General features: G+C 40.8%; 1 protein-coding gene across 1 annotated transcript in view; it reads right to left on the bottom strand.

The window, feature by feature from the left end:
• The window catches only part of KCND3 (potassium voltage-gated channel subfamily D member 3), a 678805-nt gene extending 657621 nt beyond the window's left edge, over positions 1–21184 (bottom strand). Inside the window, exons 1-2 of the mRNA XM_040337491.1 lie at positions 20357–21184; positions 19369–19694 (exon numbers count right to left, since the gene is read on the bottom strand). The gene's annotated coding sequence lies outside the window, so the exon portion shown is untranslated. The remainder of the gene's footprint in view (positions 1–19368; positions 19695–20356) is intronic.
• Between the last annotated feature and the right edge of the window lie 5091 nt (positions 21185–26275).

Raw genomic sequence — 26275 nt, 5'->3', positions numbered from 1 at the left:
CACCTAGGCACCTAATTTTACCACAAAAACTGGGAAAACGTATTGATTCGAGTATAAGCCTAGGGTGAGAATGCAGCAGCTACTGTAAGTGGAAAAGAGGGTCAACAATGCCCATTTGCATGCCTCACTGTGCCCATTGCAACCTAACTGTGCCCATTGCAACCTCACTGTGCTCATTGCAACCTCACTGTGCCCAACCTCAAAGTGCTCAGTGTACCTGAAATTGACAGGCTGCGGGTGTCCATTCATTGTTTAAAAGTCGCGGTCTCCTCCTGCTCCCTTCAGTGATGGGCATTTCTCAGCAGACACAGTTCCGCCTATGACGGATATTCTCTCATCCTCGGACTCAGTTTCCCAGCAGACACTGTGTTCAGTGTCCCGCCAATCATGGACGTCCTCTTGTCCGAGGATAAATAGACGTCTGTGATTGGCGGAACACTGGACACTGGGAAACTGAATCCGAGGATGAGAGAACATTTGTGATAGGTGGAACTGTGTTTGCTGAGAAACGCCTATTACAGAAGGGACCAGGAGGAGACTGCGACTTTTAAACAAAGGATGCCTGCAGCCTGTCAATTTCAGGTACACTGACTCGAGTATAAGCTGAGGGGGGTATTTTCAGCCTTAAAAAAAAGGGCTGAAAAACTCGGCTTATACTCGAGTATATACAGTACTTACAACTTGCCTCTTTGTTGAGTCACTGTCTAATGGTAAAATGCACAGTCTCTGGTTCTATTGTGAAATATTATAAATGACCCAAAGGGGGGGGGGGGGGTAGTTCTCTATTTTATGCATCATTACAGGACAAAAATTGTTTTGTGAAGTCCTCCCCCTTTTTATCCTGGAAAGCTGAGGTAGGAGCTACTTTTACCTCTACACAATGTGAACAAGCTTTAGCTTCTACTCATACCTGTACCAGAAATGCTAACCTGTCTGAACTAATTAAGTGGTCTTGCATAGCAAGAGCACTTATTGTTATCTCACATATATATTATTATTATTCTTATAGCCAAATTTGCCCCCCTAACTCCTCCCACAGTTTTTACACTACATAGACGAGTAATATATAGAATCGTGCGGATTGTTCCCGATCGGTGGGCTATTACTGTGTGGAAAATTTCGCCGAATCGTTCGCGAAATATTGTAATTTTTGCGGCAAAATTTTTCCATAGGAATGAATGGGGAGCGGTAGAGTGTGGGATTTCTAAAAATGAAAAATCATTACATGATTTGCAAACTGCGACCACACCCTCATTTTCAAGCCGACCTACACAAATCTTATATCAAAACGTTCAGCTATCCCTGCTGGCACTACACGTGTTCACGGCTAAGTGATTGACCAAACCGCTTTCACAATATGATAATTTGTTTGCAACCTACGCCATCCATTATTTCAATGGAAGTCAATGGAGGTCAAAGTTTAGAAAACTAAAATCTGCTTTGGAATTTGTAAACTGTGACTGTGCCTTCAATTTTATTATTTCAGAGACATACTATACATCAAAATGTAGGTCTAGGTCTTGTGATTCATAAAATATAAAGATATTCGCTGTACGATTTATAGTTTTTAAAATACAACCATTTGAACAGGACATGTATTAAAAAACAATCCTCAATTTCTGCTGTGTTTACAGAGAGGCTGCAAACCAAACAATTGGTTTCCTAGGAGACGCTGAGGAGTTTAATAACTCCTCCCAAACAGCTGTGAGGTGAGATGGCTCCTCCCACACAAGGCTGAGGGAACTTTCCTCTGCTTAGCTGCTTGCATATGTTTACATTGGTTTCCTAGGAGACGCTGAGGTAAAAACCTTCATACACACATCTGTGAGGACTTTCTATAGCTCCTCCCACACACTGTGGTGATATGGCTCAGGGAACTTTCCTCTGCTTAGACTGTTTGCATATGTTTACATTGGTTTCCTAGGAGACGCTGAGGTAAAAACCTTCATACACACATCTGTGAGGTCTTTCTATAGCTCCTCCCACACACTGAGGTGATATGGCTCAGTTTTTTTTGGCTCTGCGTAACTTCTGCAAGCTCTGCATATAGCAACCAGACCATAGTAAACCTCCATAGCAACCACTCCATAGCAACCAGTCCATAGCAACCAGTCCATAGCAATCATTCCATAGCAACCACTCCATAGTAACCACTCCATAGCAACCAGTCCAAAGCAACCAGTCCATAGCAACCGGTCCATAGCAACCGGTCCATAGCAACCCTCCATAGCAACCAGTCCAAAGCAACCAGTCCAAAGCAACCAGTCCATAGCAACCAGTCCATAGCAACCAGTCCATAGCAACCCTCCATAGCAACCACTCCATAGCAACCGTCTATAGCAACCAGTCCAGAGCAACCAGTACATAGCAACCATCCATAGCCATCAGTCCATAGAAACCAGTCCATAGCAACCAGTCCATAGAAACCGGTCCATAGCAACCTGTCCATAGCAACCACTCCATAGCAACCAGTCCATAGCAACCAGTCCATAGCAACCACTCCATAGCAACCACTCCATAGCAACCATCCATAGCAACCCATCCATAGCAACCCATCCATAGAAACCAGTCCATAGCAACCAGTCCATAGCAACCATCCATAGCAACCAGTCCATAGCAACCAGTCCTGGATGGGGCAAATAGGATGGTGCAGTTTTGATGGGGTAGTTTTTGAAGGAGCAGTTTTTGATGGGGCAATGGACCAAACTGGATCGATACACTGTTGGATCACATTTACATCTCCAGGGGCACCATCTCCAGTCAGGAGTATTGGTGGAGGCAAGACCACGCCGCACAATTTCCAAAGAAATTGTATCTTTTCTAGTTCATAATATAATGCTATGTTGGTATTTAACACCATACAGTTTATCTAAATGTTATTTCTAGTTTGTGCTGGAGGAGTTGTGGACAATTTTGGCAGTTTATTTTTCACACGATTTAAAAAAAATATTGCCATTCCGCTAGAATTGTTCCCTGGTTTGGCTACTCTGAACTTAGGAATTTACACCATCCCTGTGCCTTTGAGAACGGAAGTAATCAATATTTTACTGACCGCCAGATTAGTCTTAATGAGATAGTGGTAATCACCTTCACCCCCAGCAGTACCTGAGCTACTAGCATTAGTCTATTTGCATAGCACTTATGAAACTACATTTCCTTATACTAATGGATCCTTTTCAATCACAACCTTGGGCATCAACCTTTGACAGACTTGTATGAGAACCGCACTTAACGTGCTGATAATTTTACTTCATATGTCATTTATTTTACTCATAAGATGTTTCATTCTGACTAATGCATGGTAATGTCTGACTCATGTTACACTTGTTTCTCATGTCCAGTTTGTAATTGGTAAGTAATACACATAAATTATTGACAAAGTGTCCACCCCATGGTCCACCTGTGCTGACACTTGGCAGCCTGTACATTTTGTCTATCTGTACTACGTCTTCAGAATCCAATAAAAAGTATTAAAATGAAAAGTTTTGTTATGGGGCCCTGTAGTTATGAATCTTTGGAAAAGATTTCCCTTACTTTTTTTATAAAATATATCAAATAAAAGTACACACAGTACAAGGACAGTACAGAAATGCCGACACCCCAAGATAATCTGATTTTTGCTACAATTATTTTTGAGGTGGTTAGAAATTGTAAGGCCCCGTACACACGAGAGGATCCATCCTATCGTGTGTACCAGGCCTAAAAGTTACATACAGTTAGGAGGATAGAAATATCGAGATGACTGGGTTAATGTGTAGATGTGCAGCATAAGGGAGTTGAAGGGTTTATATACAGGTTACATACAGGCTGGAGATCAGATGTACAGCTGTTGGAATTCCTCTCTATTAGTCTGTTGCTTACCATTCATTTACAAAGTGACCTATACACATGTCATTAAAACAAATATACCGGTACCTCCAAGGTAAATTAAATCCCTAAAGTACCACCCCTGATATAAATGTCACTTTTTTTTTTTTTTTAAGAGAAGCCTTGAGAAAGAAAGAAAGAAAGAAAGAAAGAAAGAAAGAAAGAAAGAAAGAAAGAAAGAAAGAAAGAAAGAAAGAAAGAAAGAAAGAAAGAAAGAAAGAAAAGGGAAGTTTGGTATGGATAGGACAGCAATTAATTCTAACCTACAAAATAAAAAATATATTTTTTCCCCCCCAAAAAAAAAAGCTACAATTGTATTAGCTAATCAAAGAACTAGTCCCTTATGCAGTTTGGCAGCTTTAACTAAGTGGACACTATATGCTGCTCTGCTCAACCCCCCCCCCCCCCCATTTTGTATTAATGGAGCTGGCTTAGCCAAAATATCCCTTATTTGGTCATTCTAAGCCTGCTGGCCATTGTTCAAAGGCCATGCAGTGTATTTTGTTTTGAAAGCAATCCTTCAAGGCTGAACAAGGATTTGCCTGGACTGCAAGTCTAAAATCTACAGGATTTGGCTTAAACCCCTGAACCTGAACCTCCTCCCTGTCAGATACTAACCATCTAATTTGCCAGGGATTGGACTCCTTTCTCATAATTTGTGCAAACAAATCAAATCCTAATGATAATATCCTTTATCGTTCACTAATATATTGCAGTAAATTGTAACCAACTAAAGGATTTCTATGCTCACTGCAACCACTTTCATTTTAGAAAATCAGCATTCTGATAACAATACAAACAATAGGTATTTTTAACAATTCAATATAAACTTGCTTGAAAAAGCTCCTTTCATGTTGTGAGTACTGCCTGTCTGCTGACTATCTCTTTCCACAACATCATTGATTTCCTTCATACTTTTCAGCTTATCCTCTGTAGTTCAGAATGCAGGCTCTGTGAAAAGTGTGACACAGCAGTGCCTACCCACATCACGCACAGTGAATACTTGTAACAGGATTTTAGGAAGTTACTTCATAAACTTCAACAGGATTCAATTTACCCCTTGCCGATCATCTGCCGTCATTACACTGCGGCAGGTTAGCACGGCTGCGCAAAATGTCGTAGGTGGATGTTGGCTGCTTTAAGAGCTGTAGGGGGCGACACTGAAGCCAATGCATGTGGCCGATGTCTGCTGGTGACCTGTGATCACTTCTCAGAGAGCCAGAACGGGGATCCTTAAATTTAAACAGAAATATTCCCGTTCTGTTAGGGGAGGATAGACAGGTCGTCTGTTCCCAGTGATCAGGAACGGCAATCTCCCTCTACTCCCAGTCAATCCCCCCACCTCTTTAGGGAACACTTAACCCCTTGATCGCCCCCTAGTGTTAACACCTTCCCTGCCAGTGACATTTATACAGTAATCAGTGGCTATTTTTAGCTCCGATCGCTGTCAATGGTCCCAAAAAAGTGTCAAAAGTGTCCGATCTGACCACCGAAATGTCGCAGTCCCGCTAAAAATTGCTGATCACCGTCATTACTATTAAAAAAATAATAATAATAATAATAACAATGCCATAAATCTATCTCCAATTTTGTAGACATTACAACTTTTGCACAAACCAATCAATATACGCTTATTGCAAAAAAAAAAAAATACCAACAATTTGTAGAAGAATACATATTGGCCTAAACTGATGAAGACTTTTTTTATATATTTTTTTGGGGGATAATTATTATAGCAAAACGTTAAAAAATATAGTTTTTTTTTTCAAAATCTTCGCTTTTTTTTTTGTTTATAGCACAAAAATAAAAACCACAGTGGTGATTAAATACCACCAAAAGAAAGCTCTTTTTGTGTGTGTGTGTGTGGGGAGGGGGGGAGTGAAAGACATCAATTTCGTTAAGGTGCAACTTAGCACGACCGCGCAATTGTCAATTAAAACGATGCAGTGACGTATCACAAAAAATGGCCTGGTCAGAAAGTGGGTAAATCCTTCCTGAAGTGGTTAATGAGGGAGGTTATAAATGATTGAAATACTTTGTGTAATAAATACAATGTGTAAATGGATATATGATTTTATATTTTGACCATAGATACTCCTAAATATATATAAAACAAGTGTTCTTTACTTCTAAAGTATCATTAGTATTCCTGAAAAGGATAGAATGATTAAAACTTGTGCAGAAGCATTAGAGCCTTTGCAACCCCTGTTCATTTAAAACAAATTATGTTTGGCCCTAATGGACATATCTGTTGTCAAAGGGGCAGGAAGTGGTAGAAAAGGGACATTTTAATGGAGTGGGAAAGGGTAGAAGCTCTTTTAGCTATTTATTACTGTCTCTGTTCCTGTGTTTGTGACTTCTCACAACAATGCTGTTAGGGAGGCATTATAGTGTTAGTAAACCCAAGACTCTGCATTCTCAATACCTGGTCTCCCATAGTACAGATAATATGGAAATGCAATTATTATAGTTAATATGAACTGCTAAATACCTTTTCCTATCAACAGTATATATCAGTCCTGTGACTTCTATCAGTCTCTGGTTAAAGCTTGTAGGAGAGTTTTCATTCTACTCTGACTGTCCTATAAGGCAGCAGGACCCCTGAACCTCTGTCTGGACAGTGCCGATTGACCCTGTGCTGATTACATGCACCCAAGAAAAAAAAACAACCCTCTCTAGCAATACACACCAAATTGAGCATGTTCAGAGTGCCTTCAAGGTGGGGGGGGGGGGGGTTCGGCCCACCTCTAATCACAAGACAACAATAAGAAATTTGCTTCTAGGCTGGTCCACATTAGAACAAAGAGCCGATGAAGTAACAACATGGGTAGTCCTTAATCGCTTAACTCTGTCACTATAACCACCATTTTCACTTCCTTTAGTGCAAAGCATATCAACACGTTCCTACTTCCACATTCACCAATAATGCCGCGTACACACAACCGTTTTTCGCAATGTGAATTTTTTTATTTTTTATTAATGTCATTAAAAACTACCGTGTTTGGGCTCCAGAGCATTTTTGCACGACGTTAAAAATGGGCATTAAGGGCCAGATTCACAAAAGAGATACGACGGCGTATCTCCTGATACGCCGTCGTATCTCTGTTTCTATCTATGCGACTGATTCATAGAATCAGTTACGCATAGATATCCATAAGATCCGACAGGTGTAATTGTTTTACACTGTCGGATCTTAGGATGCAGTACCGCGGCCGCCGCTGGGGGGAAGTTTGCGTTGTAAACCAGCGTCGGGTATGCAAATTAGGAGTTACGGCGATCCACAACGGATTTTCGCGTTCGCTACGTCGCCGCTAGTCTAGTTTCCCGTCGCAAAGTTAGTCGTCGTTTTAGGTGCCCTAACTTTACACAGAAATCTTATTGCTGTATAAAGTATGGCCGTCGTTCCCGCGTCGAAATTTAAAAATGAACATCGTTTGCGTAAGCCGTCCGGGAATACGGAATTGCGCGTCGCCGTTCAAAAAAAATGACGTCACTGCGCGCAAAGCACGACGGGAATTGCGAAAAGGAGCATGCGCAGTAGGTCCGGCGTGGGAGCGCGCCTAATTTAAATGGCACACGCCCATTTGAATTGGCCCGCCTTGCGCCGGACGTCTTTACGATACACAGCCGCAAGTTTCCAGGTAAGTGCTTTGTGGATCGGGCACTAAAACTGGAAACTTGCGGCGGTGTATCGTAAATGGGTTACGTTACACCGGCGCTCTTGTACGTGAATCTGGCCCTAAAAATTTAGAACATGCTCTTAAATTTTGCGTCGTTTTTCATGTTCTTTTTTTACGTCGTAAAAAATGGTCGTGTGTAGGCTTTAACAATGTGAAAATAACGCGCATGCTCAGAAGCAAGTTATGAGACGGGAGCGTTCGTTCTGGTAAAACTAGCGTTCGTAATGGAGATAGCACATTTATCACGCTGTAACAGACTTAAAAGCGCAAATCGCCTCTCACCAAACTTTTACTAACACAAAATCAGCAAAAGCCGCCCCAAGAGTGGTGCCATCCGAATGGAACTTCCCCTTTATAGTGCCGTCGTACGTGTTGTACATCACCACGCTTTGCTAGAGCATTTTTTTTTTTACGATCGTGTGTAGGCAAGGCAGGCTTAACAAAAATCGGGTTGAAAAAAACATTGTTTTTTCTAGACCATTTAAAATGGTCGTGTGTACACGGCATAAGATTCAAACTCTCAGGACAGGTATGAATGTGACTCTAGATAAATAACTCCAGACCCTTATTTTACATTATCTGCATCCTTTTTCTTGGTTGTGTGCGCAATGGTGTGACAACAACCCTGCTTACCACACTTACTGTACTTACCGCACACTGAGTGAGAAAAACTGAGGGGATTTATTAATACACAATTGAAACTATTGAGAGCTAATAGCTGTCAATGGTACTGTCTGCACCTGTGATTGATAATAATGTAATGGCAATGGGTAAAAGCCACCTCTAATGTACCATAACAGACATACTAGGCTGAGGCAGATGCTAAGTTCACAGTAAACAGAGACCGCTGTTTTACCTGATTTATTTATTTTTTCTTGGAAAAGGGTAGAAGGGAGTCTATAAAAATTTAGAATGTAGCATAGGAGTGCCCACAAATAGTCACCAGGAAAATGGCTCAAACTCTTTGCTACCAAAAGATTGAAAATAAAAACATAACTTGCTGAAGATGTATGCTCTTTTCCTTGCCCTATTTGGCACTATAAAACCCTTTCTTTAAGTCATTTGTTAATATTTGAAGATAATTATCAGATTTTATTAAAGCAATACATAGGTTTACTTCTCTTTTTTATAACCCATCCATTTCTTTTTTTTTTTAAGTTTCATATTCTTTATTAATTTTCTTCAACGTTTAAAAACAACAGATGGTTACAATCGTATATTTTCGTATACTCTTTTTACCATTTCTGTTTTACATATTTCATACATATCTTCAATATTCCACTTTTTGTTTTACCCTTTTCCCTCTCTCCCCTCCCCCCTCCCTGCACTGACTATCTGCTTTATTGGGTTTTCTTTCACACGGGGTATCCCATTTCTTCCAACCAAAGGTTCCACATGTTACCAAACTCCCTGATGTTTCCTCTCTTGGTATAAACCACCTTCTCCTTCCATATTGTCTCTGTGACTACATTAATCCACTCCTTTACTGATGGGGGGTTCACTGCTTGCCATCTCTGAGCTATTCATTTTCTTGCCTGAAAGAGGCACCTCAACACTGCTTTTGATGTACTGGTCATTCTTCTTATTTCTTCCCCTAGACCCAGGATACATAATCTAGGATTTATCTCCAGCTTTGTTTTATATATCTTATTAATAGTGTCCAATATCCTCTTCCAATACCTGAACAGTTTTGGGAAGCCATCCATTTCTAAATAAGAACATATTTAATATTGATATACTGTATACTATTAATATACAGTATAGTAACCCTTTTCTATTGGTTCCTTCTCTGAATACGCATCCCTACCACACTCACACATACCAGTACTGTAAGAGGAAAAAAAACACCAAGAGGAAACTTGCTCAAACATAAAAATACACACATTTTGCACATACAGTAGGTACGGTCCTTAGTGGCATCTTCAAGGTATAAGCACTAACCACTTTCTGCCGTGCAGAAGGCGAATGAATGGAATAACCACAGGAAAAAATAGTTTTAGTTTAGCTTTCAAAACCCAACTGTAAATATAAGATGGACATCGTAGGTTGATTACCAAATAGCAGCATGTGTCAGTGTTCAAGAAAGAAGTATGCATTAGTAATATAATATGTGAATTTTCTAAGAAACAAGCCAACAAACATGATTGCTAGGACACTACACAGTCAGTTTCCAAAGCATAACATGTCAAAAGAAAAAATTGAAAAAGTAGAGTGTATTTCAAAAGAACTTACTATACTGGCAAAACAGACTGGTGGTCCTAACTTGAATCTCATTACGAAGCACAGGACAGTATTTAGAAGACTATTTATAAATGTTTCATACAGGATTTACGCATTTTATAGTTAAATCTAGTTTAAAAATGTGTGAATTATGGGGAAAAGTTGTTTGACTTTAATGTGAAAACATTTATAAATAGACCCCTCAAAGTCATCCTTTAAAGATTGCAGACTTAGGTGGATTGTCACCTGGACCATGACCTTCTTCCCAGTAAGGTTAGTATGTCACTGGCCTGGAACAAGCATGCAGCCAGTTACATCTGAAGGTACTAAACTCCAGAACTGCAAGCTTCTTTTAAATTGGACATTATATGAAAATATACTCAAATACACATAGCTCAAAAATGTAGGTTCAAATAATGACATAAAACCCCCCCCCAAATTTTTTTTTACCTCAAGCCCAGTTTCCAGGAGGCCAGGGTGATGTTGCCGTGCCTTACCACTGCTTCTTAGAAAGCTAAGCACTTGAAATCCCACTGGAATGTGGTACATACCCTTGCAAAAAGTGCATTCTCGTAGGATTTCGAAACACCCAGCTTTCCCTGCAGACAATGGTGAGGCACATTAATGTCACCTATGCCTCTTGAAACATCAAAAACTAAGAAGCATTGAAAACCAACAGGCCCTGAGGGGTCAGAGCCTGTAGGTAAAGTAAGGTCTGCTTTAAGTCAGTGACTAAATTCTAGGTACAGAATGGGAGTTTAGGAATATAGCAAATGAACCTGCAACTCGTAAACCAATTCAGCAATGCAAGCTGCTATTTTGAATTGCCACTTATGTCTTGTAGCAGGCAGGGGCGGACTGACAACTCATGGGGCCCCCAGGCAATAGGAGATTATAGGGGTCCCCGGGCAATAGGAGATTATGGGGCCCACAGGCAATAGGAGATAATGGGCCCCCAGACAATAGATTATGAGGCCACACAGTATAAACACACACACAGACACACACACACAATATATACACACATAGTAGACATACACAAACTGAAAAGGTACTGGAGAGGCAGGGCAGCTATAATCTTGGGATTTTTTTTTAAAAACACAGATTTTTACATACTGTCCGTGGTTTTACTGAGTTTGGCAACCCTGATTGGGCCCCCCAGTGGCATGGGGCCCTCTGGCAGTGCCCGAGTGCCCAAATGGTCAGTCCGCCCCTGGTAGCAGGATAGTTGCTTCGTGCAACACAATCACAGCTTCAAAGTTACAAGAAAATGTCATCAGAACCTGTGATATTGTCTGATTTTTTGTTACATATTGTTAAGGTTTACAGAATTTCAATTTATTTGAGAAACCAGCATGCAGAGGTGCATAGCATTATTGGTTAAAAGTTAGTTGGTGAAAGATCCATAATAGCAGGGGCAACCTGCTTATAACACTGTTCTCAACAGCTTTCTCAGTTTTAGAGATAATAATGGACACATACTGTACACACTGATAATGGAACTGAGGAGCACTTTCATGAGCACCAAAGTTAAACACTTGTCATGACCTCCTCACTCACCAGTTCTATACACAAGCAAGGTGTTTTACAATACTATTTATTATGTTTACAAGAAACCTTTAAGCTAAAATCCAGGCAAATAGCAACATTTTCAAATGGAATGCATATAGGAGTGCTGTTTTGCCCACCATAGGATTTGTATTTCTGTTTATTAAGTTCTGATATTTGAGCGCTGCCATATGACATAACCCTATTTGGTAGGGTAGGATACCTGATGATTTTTTTTGTCCTGTGTTATAGGTCTTGTCCCTCCCCTAGCCTGTAAGTGGACAGTGATTATCTGTCTGTCATTCTGTTCCTTTCTCCCAGCACAACTGACTGGCTCTTTGTGCTGCTTCTCACTCTCCCAGTGGGAGCTCTGCTGAACAGGAAATGGCAAAAGGTTGAAACCAGGTAAAATTCACCTAATTACACATCTTTCATTAAAAAAAAGTACATGTAATGATATATTAATGAATACAAACTGCATTATTTGTATCTTTTATCTATACATGTGTCTATATTTGTATGTAATTTAGCTTAAAAGGATCACTGTACCCTTTAAAAACACATCAGCTCTTGCCTTTTTATTTTTTTTTCTTCCTGTGCTTTGAAAGCTATCATATCAGCCCTGGGGTAGGTTTAATGTTGCTTTGTTTACATTTAGCCCATAAATGAACAACCATGAAATGGAGAGAAACAAGTCTTCCAGGACTGATCAATATAAAGGCCATCTTCTCTACCTACATGTTTAATTCCAAGGAGGCAAAACAATTACTTTGAATTGGCATATTTTCTGCATGGTCTAGAGTTGTAAGTGGGTTCATCCAGGGCTTGTTCCTGGGTCCAATTCTGTTTAACTTGTCCATAAGTGATATAGAAGTTGGTGTAAATAGTTCAATCTCAGTGTTTGATGATTATACAAGGCTAAGCAGGGCTATGAGTTCCCAACAGAATATAGCAACTTTATAAGAAGAACTAGTTGGAATAGAAGAATTTGCAACTATATAGCATATGAGGTTTGCACTTGGGAGCTAAGAATATTCATGCAAATTACATGCTAGGGGAAGAACCTCTGGGCAATTATGAATGGAAAATGATTTGGTGGTCCTAGTAGATCTCATACTTAGCAATAGCATGCAATGCCTAGCATGCATTAAAAAGGGCATTTATAGATAAGGCTATAATTCTACCACTTTACAAAACTCTGGTTCATCCACATCTTGAGTATTCCGTCAAGTTCTAATCACCAATCTTAAAGAAGAATGTGCTTGAACTAGAGAGAGTCACACTGACCTAGATGGACTGGTATTTTTACTCAACATGACCAAGTATTTAACTATGAAACGTATAAATTATGATGAGAAATCAACTTAAAATACTCACTTCATGGCATTCTATAGCAGGATCCATGAATATTGATTTAAATTCTATACTGCACACATGTAATCACTAGAGAAACAAATACAATTGCTAGAAAATGGCAGTCTCTGCAGATGATTAGGTAAACTAGAGTGAAACGCAAAATTATAGGTAGAGATATGCATGGTTCCTTTTGTTGCTCTCCATTCTGCATAATGTGTGACAGTCTTCACTCAACAGAGGTCATCCTTTGATAAACTTCTGTCAAAGGGACATGTTCAAAAATATTTCTCAAAATCAGTGACTGAATTGCCTGCAGCTGCTGATCACTGTATTCTGACAGTGGTTGGTGCAGCCCCCAACTCCCTTGTGTGGATGGAGAAATCTGTTATTTAATTATTTTTTCACTTCTTTTGGCTTGCTGGCTGAATAGAAAAGACAATGTATGGCCAGCTTAAAGATGACTGATTGTAACAATTATGATAGTTCTCGGCGCATAGGGATAGAAATGTCAGAGGTAAAGCTTTCAAATCAATCACTTGGTGTGCATGGATACAATAAAAAGTAAGAGTAACCTTTATGATCATTTTAATGTCCCACTGAAGGTGGAACTCCAGCCAAAAGTTAAAAAAAAAATGTTTTTATTATCTTCCAATAATCCACTTTTCAGCAGATTGCAGTAGATTCTGTGGGGGGCAAATGTGGGATGCAATGAACTGTGAGACAAATAGGCTCTATTAGGTTGTTTAATGCTGCCAAACATAGGTCCATGGGCACTGATGAGGGTAAGAAATTTGCAGGAGGAAAAAGAGTACATGCAGTGCTTTTTCATAACCCAGTCAGCAAGTTAAATGCATTCACAGACACAAGCAGGCCAAGCAATTAACAGACAGATTACTATGCTGGAAGAAATGTGCTTTCATCACATTAGCACTCCCACATTTGTGATGCAATACAGAGTCAATGGTGAGGCATAGATTGGTTGTCTGTCCCTTTAGCAAACAGAGACAAGTTAAGTGAATGAATATATGGACTTCTGTATCAGATAGGATCCTACAAATGGCAGCCAGAACATATCCATCATTACAAGAAAAGGCAAACAAACACAGGGGATATAAATACACTTAAGCCCTGTACACACGACCGGGATTCCCGGCGGTAAACTGAGAACCTGCTTGGTAACTTTCCCCCTGTACACACCAGAGGTTTGCGGTGAGAGCTTTGGCTGGGAATCCCGGCCGTGTGTATGCTCCACCGGAGTGTTTCCCATAGGAAAACTGCTGGGAAAAAGACCGATGGGAATCGCGGCAGGAAAAAAGACAACATGTTCTCATTTTTCCTTCCAGGATTCCTGGCGTTTTTCCTGTCCAAAAGCTGTTTCCTAGCCAAAAGCTGTCATGGCAGTTTTTACAACGGGAAAACTGGTCGTGTGTACAAGGCATAAGGCCTCGTACACACGATCAGTTTTCCTGACAGGAAAAGTGCGATGTGTGGTTTGTGTCAGGAAAACCGACTGTGCGTATGCTCCATCACACTTTTTCTGTCAGTTTTCCTGCCAAGAAAAGATTGAGAGCAGGATCTCAATTTTCGTGACAAGAAAAATTCCTATCGCGAATCGCGTTAGTCTGTATGCAATTACGATGCGCAAAAAAATATGCATTCTCAGAATCAAGCAGAAGAGCCAAACTGCCTATTGACCTTCATTGATCTCGGCCCGTCATAAGTGTTGTACGTCACCGTTTTCTTGACGTTCGGAATTGCAGCCAAGATTTGAGTGACCGTGTGTATGCAAGACAATTTTGAGCCGTTTTTCTGCTGAAAAAAACCCACGGTTTTCCTGTCGGAAAAACTGATCGTCTGTACGAGGCATAATACCTATTAAAATCAACAAACCCTTCATGCAATGCATTTAAGAAAATAGAAATGTGAAAGGATGCATTGTATTGGTTTATATAAAGTGGTCGAGGTGCATGAATCACGAAAGAACCAAAACATTTGCTTTAGGTTCACACTGTGAACCTCATGTGAATTGCACAGGAATCACACTGCATTCCTGTACATATCACATGTGATTCTGTGCGGTGCGATTTGAGCCAGTTCATTTTGGATGGCTCAAATCGTACCACATCCACATCAAAAAAGTCCAGGCAGCTTTTTTATTTTCCCATTGGAATTGTATCGCAAGGGTGTTTATACCTGTGTTTCAGTTCAAGCAAACGTACTGTGTATGTGACCCGCTTTTGGGGTGTCATCAGAGCTGGTGCAAGGATTTTTTATACCCTAGGCAAAACCTAATTTTGCCACCCCCTTGGCTCCACCCCCTTTTCCCTGCCCATGTATACCCCAACTTTTTAATGAAGCGCCCATCAAATGCAGCTCACCAGCGCCCATCGAATGCAGTCTCACCAGCGCCTATTAAATGCAGACTACCAGCGCCCATCAATAAATGTTTGCTTGCTTCCATTCATTCAGGAGTCGGGACACAGACACAGTCCTCCACCACTGCGGCGTCTTTGACACTATGTACGAACGGAGTGGTGGCTGCCTGCTGATTCTGAGACTTAGTTGCCCTGGGTGTCATTAAGTTTGACACTCACAGCAGATCGCTGAACACAGTGTGATCACTACACAATTCGGGAAATGCACAGGAATCATTGTGTTTCCTGCACCAAATTGGTGGGATCCTGGGATTGGAGAAGTTTACATATGCTGTAAGCATCTGAAGCGTGAACTTGACTGTTTGGCCAGAGTCTCCCTTAAAGAAAAGTAGAAATAATAATAATGTATATTGCTCAAACACTAGTCTTGGGGTGGGGTGGGGGGGGGGGTGTCTTAAAATAATCGTATTAGTGTAGAAACAGATATGAGATCTAAAAGGATAGCTTTAAATTAATCCACAAAAAGACAGACATAAAAACTGCCTATTCATCAATGTCCATTCAGATAAGGAATTTCATTGAGACAAGATAACCTTTGTTAATGCAGCTGCTGTTTTAAAGCTATGTTCCATTTAGTGTGTTTCAATTGCAAACAGTATGTTCATTGACATCTGTTCTTCAATACTGCACAACTGTACTCTACCCAGCTGATCCAAAGAATACCAAGGTTGGCAAAGTCTATATCATAAACACTGTGCTTTTTCTCACAATGTTCTAATAAATTGTAATTATAGTAATTGTATTAATATTTTGATACTCGTACGTTTAATATTATACGTTATCTGTTTTGAGAACATATAGACCATTTTACGTTCTTTATATCGAATGTAGTTTACATAAACATACCCTTTGGGCCCATTTATGCAATGATGGTGTGTTAATGCGTGTTGCCTAAAGGCAGCCCATACATTTGAAGACACCACAATGGATCAAAAATTTCTCTTGCAGCATTTTCTCTAGAGCAGCACACTGAATTGCATTGCTACCCATTATGGTGGTCTGTGACACAGGTGTGTACGGGTGCCATTCACAATGGATGTGTAAACATGCTCTTTAAATGTACTATGTATGTAAACCCAAACAACAAACTTCTCTTATTCTCCCATTTGGCCTGTTAAATATACCAGTAATTTTTTATATCTGTTTGATAGTTGAATAAAACCAGTTAACGGAAATGTATTGATGTCTTGTGTCCTGGGCAATCAGTGTATATTGATTGGTTTGCGTAAAAGTTATAGCGTCTACAAACTATGGGAAAGATTTATGGCATTTTTAATATTTATTTATTTTTTACTAGTAATGGGGGTGAACTGCAATTTTTAGTGGCATTGTGATGGACAGATCGAACACATTTGACACATTTTTGGGACCACTGACATTTATACAGAAAACGGTGCTATTAAAATGCACTGATTACTGTGTAAATGTCACTGGCATGGAGGGGGTTAACACTAGGGGGTGATCAAGGTGTTATTCCTACTTTACTACTAGTAGGAACAAACGGCATGTCTCCTCTGACCTGACAGCACCGGGATTTGTGCGTTTACATACACAAATCCCCATCCTGGCGGTCGTGCATGTGATTGCACATGGCCGCTGGCCATGCGCATTGGGTCTCCCGCCATGCACGCGCCCTCTGGTGTTTTTAAAAGGGAAATCCATATACAGTATATACAGGATTTTGCCCATGAGAGCCATTGTGCTGCAGTAAATCTGCGTGAGCTGGTCGGGAACCAGTTAAATAGTGTTATCAACCCTAGCCAGCTCTCCTCTGTGGACTACAGAACATTCTTTATGAAGATGGGAAGGAAGGTGTTCTGTAGCCCAAACACACTTCCTGCCCTAAGGTAAGAATGCTGGCGCTCTATAGATACAGAACATGGATTGAGCGTTGTCACTTTTGGACAGGAAGTATGTTATTGGAAGGATTACCAGATTACCATAAAGAAAAAAATACTCTGTAACAATCCACTAGGAACTTTTTTGTCATGTAGTTTTATTCAGCATTAGAAACATTTTTCATACACAAAAGGTAAAGAAAGCCAATTTGATGGCTTATCTCAAAATACATTCTGCCATGCAACAGAATCTCTTAATTTGTATAGAGAATATATCTTCCAACATAGCTAATATAAATGCGGATTCTCCCATCTTGCTTACAAGCTGATAATATAATAACCTAAAGGTTCATGATATACATTGTGTGTGTGTGTATGTATATATATATATATATATATATATATATATATATATATATATATATATATATATATATATATATACACACACACACACATACACACACACATACACATACATACCTGAGCATCACAAAATGGGACATATCAACCCATTCTAGGATTGTAGAGGAAACAGAACATGGCTTTAAATGGCATAGCAATGTTTATGGGATTACAGGAAGAGGCCCATAGAGAAGAGTTTTCTGTGAAGTGGAAACAGGTCTTTAGCCAATTACTTGGCAGTAAGTCAAGCAATGTAAAACAGTGCAGTGATTTTTTTTCCTTTAAAATATATAACAGACAAAATTATTATTTTTCTAGAAATAAACGTATGTCTTAGCTTTATAACATAACTTAGACATGAAACAGACTTAACTTCCTAAGTTAACATATACCAGGTGTGACAATCTTTAACACAATGAAAGGTCATATCATAATTTGATCAGTCATTGTTATGTTATTCCAGTAGTGAAGCTTTATAACTAATAGGCAACAAAATGTTCATCTGATATATAAAGTGGAGAGTTCACAGTAAGGAAATGATTCAGCTAGCCATCAATTTGGCGGGCAACATGTAAAAGAGAGAAGTCAGTGATAGGACCATCAAGACCTATGTACACAAATGCCAACCAAGAAAAATTTGAGTTTTTTTCCAAAGTTTATTGTTCCAGTTTTATGTGTGTATAAAATACCTTTGAAATGTCACAAGGAAGATTTTTGCAATCCTTTCTGCAAGCATCAAAAATGCATTTGAAGGTTTTGGGTTGTCCAGAGCTGTAATTACTTTGCTCTGATGGCTTTTGGTGACATCACACATGACATCCAAGTGTTGACGATGAAGTCATGATCATGAACTGTTGGAGCAATGGCAGAGGAGGAGGGGGAAGAGGATGACTTCACAGTCTTAATTATGGTTTGAAACACCAGTTAATTAGAATTTAGTGTCTCTCACTTCTCACTCCCTTTTCATTGTGCCATCACCAGTAGCACTTTTTCCGCAATTAATGATAATGGAGAACAATGGTAGCTGGGGACCGTGACAATTACATTACAGCCTATAAACATAGTTATTCATATGATTATCATTAGAACTTATACAGATCAAACAACGAGCACTTCATTTTTCAGTTTCCCTAATCCATAACAAACATGAAAAACACATTTATAGTGTTTCCATCACAACGATCATACTTTATATAAAAGATTATCGATGCATATGTTTGCTGAATATGTTATTCCTAAAACATTATCACCTATATAAGACTGTTGGTACCAACATGTATTACTTTAAAAGGATAATTTATAAAGCTTGGTTCACTGTTCTACATGAAATACTACACACAATGGTGATACTAACAAAAAGAATGTCTCTTAACACAGTGCTCTATGTACCACAAACAAAAGTGATTGCAATACACTGTGATTTGCATGTCATTAACTCCCATGCAGAATGTCAATCTCATTAAATGGCTGCTAATGCTCTTTTATCAAACAAGAGGATTTTGATAAGTAATTTCCTCTCATTCTTTGCAAATCCTTACTGAAACCTAAACAGCCAAATAAATCTAAAACAATGATAATCCCCTGCTAAATTAACCTCTTCTTCTCAGGAATTACTAAACCATCCAGACCATCAGGCCCTACAGAGTTAATACGGCAACAGATCGGTTACCTGTTCTAGCTCTGTGCTTTTTTTTCTCTGAGGTTAACCCTAATCATACACTTTCTATTTATACCCTGCAATCATAAACAGATTTTTTCTGCTGCTCCATTCCAACTAAGCAATTTTATAGAGTGCAGCAAGCACTTATTCCTTAAATCGTATGCTCCTTAGTTTGCATAAAAATAAAGCCTTCTAAAATTGGTATCCATGTAACCGGTGATTGCCAAGCAAGTCTCAAAGGGAAATCACAATGTAATTGTGATCAGCAACAGGCTAAGGCATACACACATTTAAAACTTCCCTCACTCGCACAGTCAACTAGTAGTCAGGCAACAGGGGAACAAAAATTATATGCTTACCTTAAATTTGGAGCAGGCATCACTTTAAAAATTAGAAAAATAATGCTTGCTGGAAGTCGAGCTATTTTTAAATACCTTTTCTTTTTGCAAAAGGAAAGAAAAATCAGGCAGAAAAAAGTGGAAGTCAGAGGTGCCACACCTCCAACCTCTTAGTATTCTGATGTCCAGGCTGTGCACATCACTCAAGAGCTTGATCTAATCCAATCCAAAACAGAATCATTGCCCCCCTTGCCACAACTGGAAATGGTACCCAGCTCTCGGAAGATGAAGCAGGGCTTGCTGGAAGTCTTTTTTCCTCCCTCTCTTGCTCGTTCGCTGCCCCTGTGCTGTAAAACAACAGAAAGATGTGAGCTTGGAGGCACACCACCAAATGCAATCATTAAACACACAACACATCTGACACTGCATGCTAATGGGGGCTCAGCTCTAGAAGCCTGAAAACTTCCCCACACAGCTGTCCATTCTATTATACCTTCAAGAGGGTTAGAAGCTTCATTCACACGACCTAAGACTTGCAAATAACAAAGAACACAACACTGCTTCCCTTTAAAAATAGATGAAAATGCTTTTTATTTTGTATATCGCCATGGGTTCACTTAATTAAAAGACCCCTTTTCTTTTCTTTTTTTTAGCTTGTATGTGTTGCCTTGTGATTTTGGTAATACACCTAGTTTGCAAAGTACAGTAGAAGCAGTAAATACTTATTTCAAACGAGGCTTTCCTCCAGAGACTGTTCTATAAAACCCCTTAGCTCCCATTTTCTCCAGCTTCTTATCTGTCTGTCCTTCGCTTCTCACCTTTTTTTTTTTTCTCTCACATGTTGGGGAAGAGAAGCTTGCAGTTCAAAAGAAAAGTGATCAGTTTGAGTTTTCCCCAACTAGGCAATCTTTCATGTGGAGATAGGACATGTCAGTTCTCATCTGTCAAGGGTAATGAAAAACAGTCACAAGCAGCTTTTTTCCCTTATTTGGAAACATTGTCTTCTTACCTTACGGAGAAGTCTCAATATTTGGAATCTACTATTTCCTAGCTGTATGGAGTGAAGATCCTAGAGGAAGCAGGTAGCAAAAGAAGCAGGACCAGGCACAGGCATGGGTTCAGCAAGTCCTCGACGAGCATCCATACAGCCAACAGGGAATAGTATCATGGTTTGAATCTGGCCAGTTGGTAACAGTGACATAGTCCAAGCAGCATCACCTCCCGTACAAGCAGGTTTAATAATTCTCATCTTTTCCCCTTTACTCTCTCTCTATGTGGCTCCTGCAGAGAATAATAGGAATTAAAAGGCAGGTGGCGCCCTGCTCTCTAGCAGAATGTCGATCTAATATTTCCTCACATGCTGAAGAAGCAGACTCCTGTGCTTTTACATTAAATTCAGCACAAGCATGTAACAGGTCCAGAGACTGTAGAGGAAAGCAGGCTTGCTGGTTTTTTTTCTCCCTCCCCGGCTCATCCTCCTGATGACTTCAAGGTTGCTTTTTTTTTGTGTGTGTGTGTGTGTGTGTGCTCGGCTATTTTTAGGTTCTTACACTGTCCTATATCTCAGAGGTGATGCTGTGATACAGATCAACTGCTTGATGAACAGACCTCCCATGCTCACTAGGATTAGACAGATAGAAGCGTTTTGTGGCGATGGTAGGGTTGCCACCTCATCCCTTTAAAACCAAACACATATTAATTACACAGGCTCTGTGGCTGATAGAAATATTAACCCCCCAAGCTTTCGACTACGCACCGCATCCTCTGAGAAAATGAACCATTTAAAAATCCTGTTTAACCCTTGTCGGTGATTTGTGTCGTGCGCTGTTCTGCTAACGTGCGAAACAGTGATGTGTCATGACAACTAAGCAATGATTTGCATTCCCTGGCATAGTCAAACAGCACCATTAGTCAATTGCTTCTTTGCTTTGTGGAAGGAGGGGGGGGGGGGGGTTTACAGCAAATGCACAAATGTGTTTCAAGGCACTAATCACTGTGTTAAAGGTTCATTAACTATTCCTTCGCACATGAAAAGCAAGCTTCGATATGGTGCGTTTCCGTTTAACAAAGCAGTGTCTAAAAATACTATTATTATTTTATGGATAAAACAGTGGATGTCGGAGAAACGTTGTACAGTTTCATTTCAGAAGCTCAGAGGGAGTTTAAAATCTCTTGCATTAACTCAGTTCAGGAAGTAAACAGAGGATTACCGGGAACTCAGCTTTTAAAAGGGTTAAACGCGTCTACACAGCTCAGTAGATTTGCATGTAACTTACACTGGGTGGTTATTTGTGTGTGAAACACTCTGGGTCACAAGCTATTCCTTTCCAGAATACCAATTAGAATGTATCCATTTTGAGGCACAGACAGGTCTTATCCAAACCATTTTATTGTGTTGTCATTCTTTGCAATCCTGTGTCTCAGTGGTATTTTTATAAAGTGCCAAGCACATAATTAGCTTGTTCTAAAAAAAGAATTGCAGGGATTTAAAAATCTCACGTTGGGGCTTTTGAGGAGTAATACACACATTAATATCAATCATGCCTTTTAAAACATTGAATGGATGTTTAGAATATATTACCCTTGATGTAACGGTTGTACCAGATTAATGCCAGCATGTGGTCACCCTTATGTTAACCATTTGCTATGACTGTTGTCATGTTATGACATTTTCACATTTTAAAGGGAGAAAAAGCAGTAACAAATAGCACCACTAATTAACAAATGACTGACAGTGTGGTAGGAAATAACCAAAATAGGTGGTCTAGGTGGTGGGTTGTCTAATAATATCACACAACACTGTAGATGAAACCATCATATCTTGTAACTAACAGGTGATGCAGACTAATTGATATCTTACAGATAATTTTTTTTTCAGGCTTTCCGAAGAGGCCATTAATATAGAGATGACAGTCACAAACAGTTATTTTATGGATTGTGGATGCCAGTGCTTAAAAACTAAAAGAGAGAGGAATTTTCAATTTTTCCTCGCTGTGTGAGGATATGGGGAAAAATTGAATCAGTGAACAGAAAGAGGATTTTCAGCATGGAAAATCTTTACCTCAGAAAAAACAAGCTTATTGAATTAAAGAGTGCAAGGAGCTAAGACAGAAAATGCAGTGTCATTGGCAACTAAAAACCTACAGGAAACTTGGTAAAATACCAGACATAAACAGGTATGTCCGCACTTGACCAGCTTCCTATGTTATAGGCACAGTAGAAGTTTAAAGCCCTGTACACATGATCGGTTTGTCTGATGAAAACAGACAGATGGACCGTTTTCATCGGACAAAATGATCGTGTGTGGGCCCCATCTGTTTGTTTTCCATCGGTGAAAAAAATAGAACATGTTTTAAAATTTTCCTATGGATAAAAAACTGATAGAAAAAAACGATCGTCTGTGTGGAAGTCCATCTGTCAAAAATCCACGCATACTCAGAATCAAATCGATGCATTCTCAGAAGCATTGAACTTAATTTTTCTCAGCACGTCGTAGTGTTTTACGTCACCGCATTGGACACGGTCGGATTTGTGACCGATGGTGTGTAGGCAAGACTGATGAAAGTCAGCTTCATCGGATATCCGCCGAAAAAATTAGATTCCATCAGATATCCATTCATGTGTACAGGGCTTTAGAGGCTTCCATATTTAAGACGGAGATGGGGGTGAGTGACCAACAACTAGCAGCTCTGCAATATCAGGTCTCTAATAGCAACCAGTCAGAATGCACCTGCACTAGTTTTACTTTAGTATAGCAAATATTGTTTGGTTGCTATGCTATAAAACATATAGGATAGGTTTATGTGTGTGTATATACACTGGGGTAGATTCACGTAGAATGGCGTTTCTTTGTGCGGGCGTAATGTATCCTATTTACGTTACGCCTCCGCAACTTTTACAGGCAAGTGCTGTATTCTTAAAAGAAAGTTGCGGCGGCGTAGCGTAAATTGGCCGGCGTAAGCCCGCCTAATTCAAATTGTGAAGAGGTGGGCGTGTGTTATGTAAATTAACCCTGACCCGACGTGATTGACGTTTTTCACGAATGGCGCATGCGCCGTCCGTGGAATTTCCCAGTGTGCATTGCTCCAAAGTACGCTGCAAGGACGTCATTGGTTTCGACGTGAACGTAAATGACGTCCAGCCCCATTCACGGATGACTTACGCAAACAACGTACATTTTTCAAATTTCGTCGCGGGAACGACGGCCATACTTAACATTGGTGCGCCGCATATACGCCTCATATAGCAGGGGTAACTTTACGCCGGAAAAAGCCTAACGTAAACGGCGTAAATGTACTGCGTCGGCCGGGCGTACGTTCGTAAATTCGCGTATCTAGCTGATTTACATATTCTAGGCGTAAATCAGCGTACACGCCCCTAGCGGCCAGCGTAAATATGCAGTTAAGATCCAAAGGCGTAAGAGACTTACGCCAGTCGGATCTAATATAAATCTATGCGTAACTGATTCTATGAATCAGGCGCATATATACGACCAGCCAGACTCAGAGATACAACGGCGTATCTGGAGATACGCCGTCGTATCTCCTCTGAGAATCTGGCCCACTGTATATACACTTTGGCCCAGATTCACATACAAACACCTATCTTTAGGCGGGCGTAGCATATCTCAGATACACTACACGGCAACTTAGAGCGCCATGTCCTGTATTCAGAAACAAGTTAAGGCGGCGTAGTGTATCTGACACGGCGTAAGCCCGCCTAATTCAAACTATTCTGTTAGGGGGCGTGTTGTATGTAAATGTGTTGTGACCCCATGTAAATGACGCTTTTTACGAACGACGCATGCGCGCGCATGCGCGCGCATGCTCAGTACCACATCGAATTTTCAAAGTAAATTACGCCCGCTCAATGCTTAGTCGACGTGAACGTAACCTACGCACAGCCCCATTCACGGACGACTTACGCAAACAACGTAAAATACGACGCTGTTCGTACGTTTCCGACGTCCATACCTAACATGACTTACCCCTGCTTTATGAGGGGTAACTTTACGCCGGCGTATGTCTTACGTTAAAGACGTATCTTGATATGCCGGGCGCACATACGTTCGTGAATCGGCGTATCTAGCTAATTAGCATATTCAACGCGGAAATATACGGAAGCGCCACCTAGCGGCCAGCGTAAATATGCAGCCTAAAATACGACGGCGTAGGAGACTTACGCCCCTCGTATCTAGGCAACTGTGATGCGTATCTGATTCTATGAATCAGGCGCCGAGTTGCGACGGCCCGCACTTAGAGTTATGACAGCGTATCCGGAGATACGCCGTCGTAACTCCTTTGTGAATCCGGGCCTTTGTGTTTCCCCCTATTTATCATGTGCTGAACTTAAAGATCTATTGGCCAGATTCAGGTAGGGCAGCGTAACTTTGTGCGGGCATAGCATATGATATTTACACTACGCCGCCGCAAGTTAGAGAGGCAAGTGCTGTATTCACAAAGCACTTGCGTCCTAAGTTACGGCGGTGTAGCGTAAATGTGCCGGCATAAGTGCACCTAATTCAAATGTGGAAGAGGTGGGCGTGTTTTAGGGAAATTAAGCTTGACTCCACGTTATCAACGAACGGCGCATGCGCCGTCCGTGGACGTATCCCAGTGCGCATGGGTCAGATAGAATGCCTAAGGCCTCGTACACACGACCGAACATGTCTACTGAAACTGGTCCGCGGACCAGTTTCCGCGGACATGTTCGGTCGTGTGTACGGCCGACCGGACAATTTTCCGGCGGATCGGACAGGTTTCCAGCGGACAAATGTTTCTTAGCATGCTAAGTAACATGTCCACTGGAAGCCTGTCCGTCGGACATGTTCAGTCGTCTGTACGACTCAGCGGACATGTCCGCTCGGCCGAAAGCCCTTGCATGCGTCAAAGTGATTTGACGCATGCGTGGAAGCATTGACCTTCCAGGGTCGCGCACGTCGCCGCGACGGCACGGCCACGTCACCGCGTTCGCTGTCCGCGGGAAATTTGGTCTGATGGTGTGTACAGCCATCAAACCAAAATCTGGCAGCGGACATGTCCGATGAAAACAGTCCGCGGACCGTTTTCATCGGACCGTTTTCATCGAACATGTCCCGTCGTGTGTACGAGGCCTAAGATACGTTGAACACTGCCTACGACGTGAACCTAACTTACGCACAGCCCTATTCGTGTACGACTTACGCAAACGACGTAAAAAGATAGGCTTGTTCCGACGTCCATACCTTGCATGGGCTGCGCCACCTAGGGAGCAGCTTTATCTTTACGCTGGCGTATCTCTTACGTAAACGGCATAACTAATTGCGACGGGCGCACCTTCGTGAATCGGCGTATCTTGCTCATTTGCATATTCAACGCAGAAAACAACGGAAGCGCCACCTAGCGGCCAGCGTAAATATGCACCCTAAGATACGACGGCGTAGGAGACTTACGCCGCTCGTATCTTAGCCTAATTTAAGTGTATCTGGTTTCCAGAATACGCTTAAATTTACGACGGCGTAGATTCAGAGTTACGACGGCGTAACTCTCTCTGAATCTAGCTATATGACTTTTTCTATGTACACAAAAGGCCTATTTCTCTTAAATATTGTTCACAAATCTGTCTAAATCTGTGTTGGTGAGCACTTCTCCTTTGCCGAGATAATCCATCCACCTCACAGGTGTGGCATATCAAGATGCTGATCAGTCAGCATGATTATTGCAAAGGTGTGCCTTAGGCTGGCCACAATAAAAGGCCACTCTAAAATGTGCAGCTTTACGGTTTCGGGGGGGGAAGCAAGCATCTGCAAGTATCTGGTGTGATCACCATTTGCCTCACGCAGTACAGCACATCTCCTTCGCATAGAGTTGATCAGGTTCTTGGTTGTGGCCTGTGGAATGTTGGACCATTCCTCTTCAATGGCTGTGCAAAGTTGCTGGATATTTGCAGG

This window comes from Rana temporaria, chromosome 2, assembly GCF_905171775.1.
Source record: "Rana temporaria chromosome 2, aRanTem1.1, whole genome shotgun sequence".
Classification (NCBI taxonomy): Eukaryota; Metazoa; Chordata; class Amphibia; order Anura; family Ranidae; genus Rana; species Rana temporaria.
This window is presented reverse-complemented; position numbering and strand designations above follow the sequence as displayed.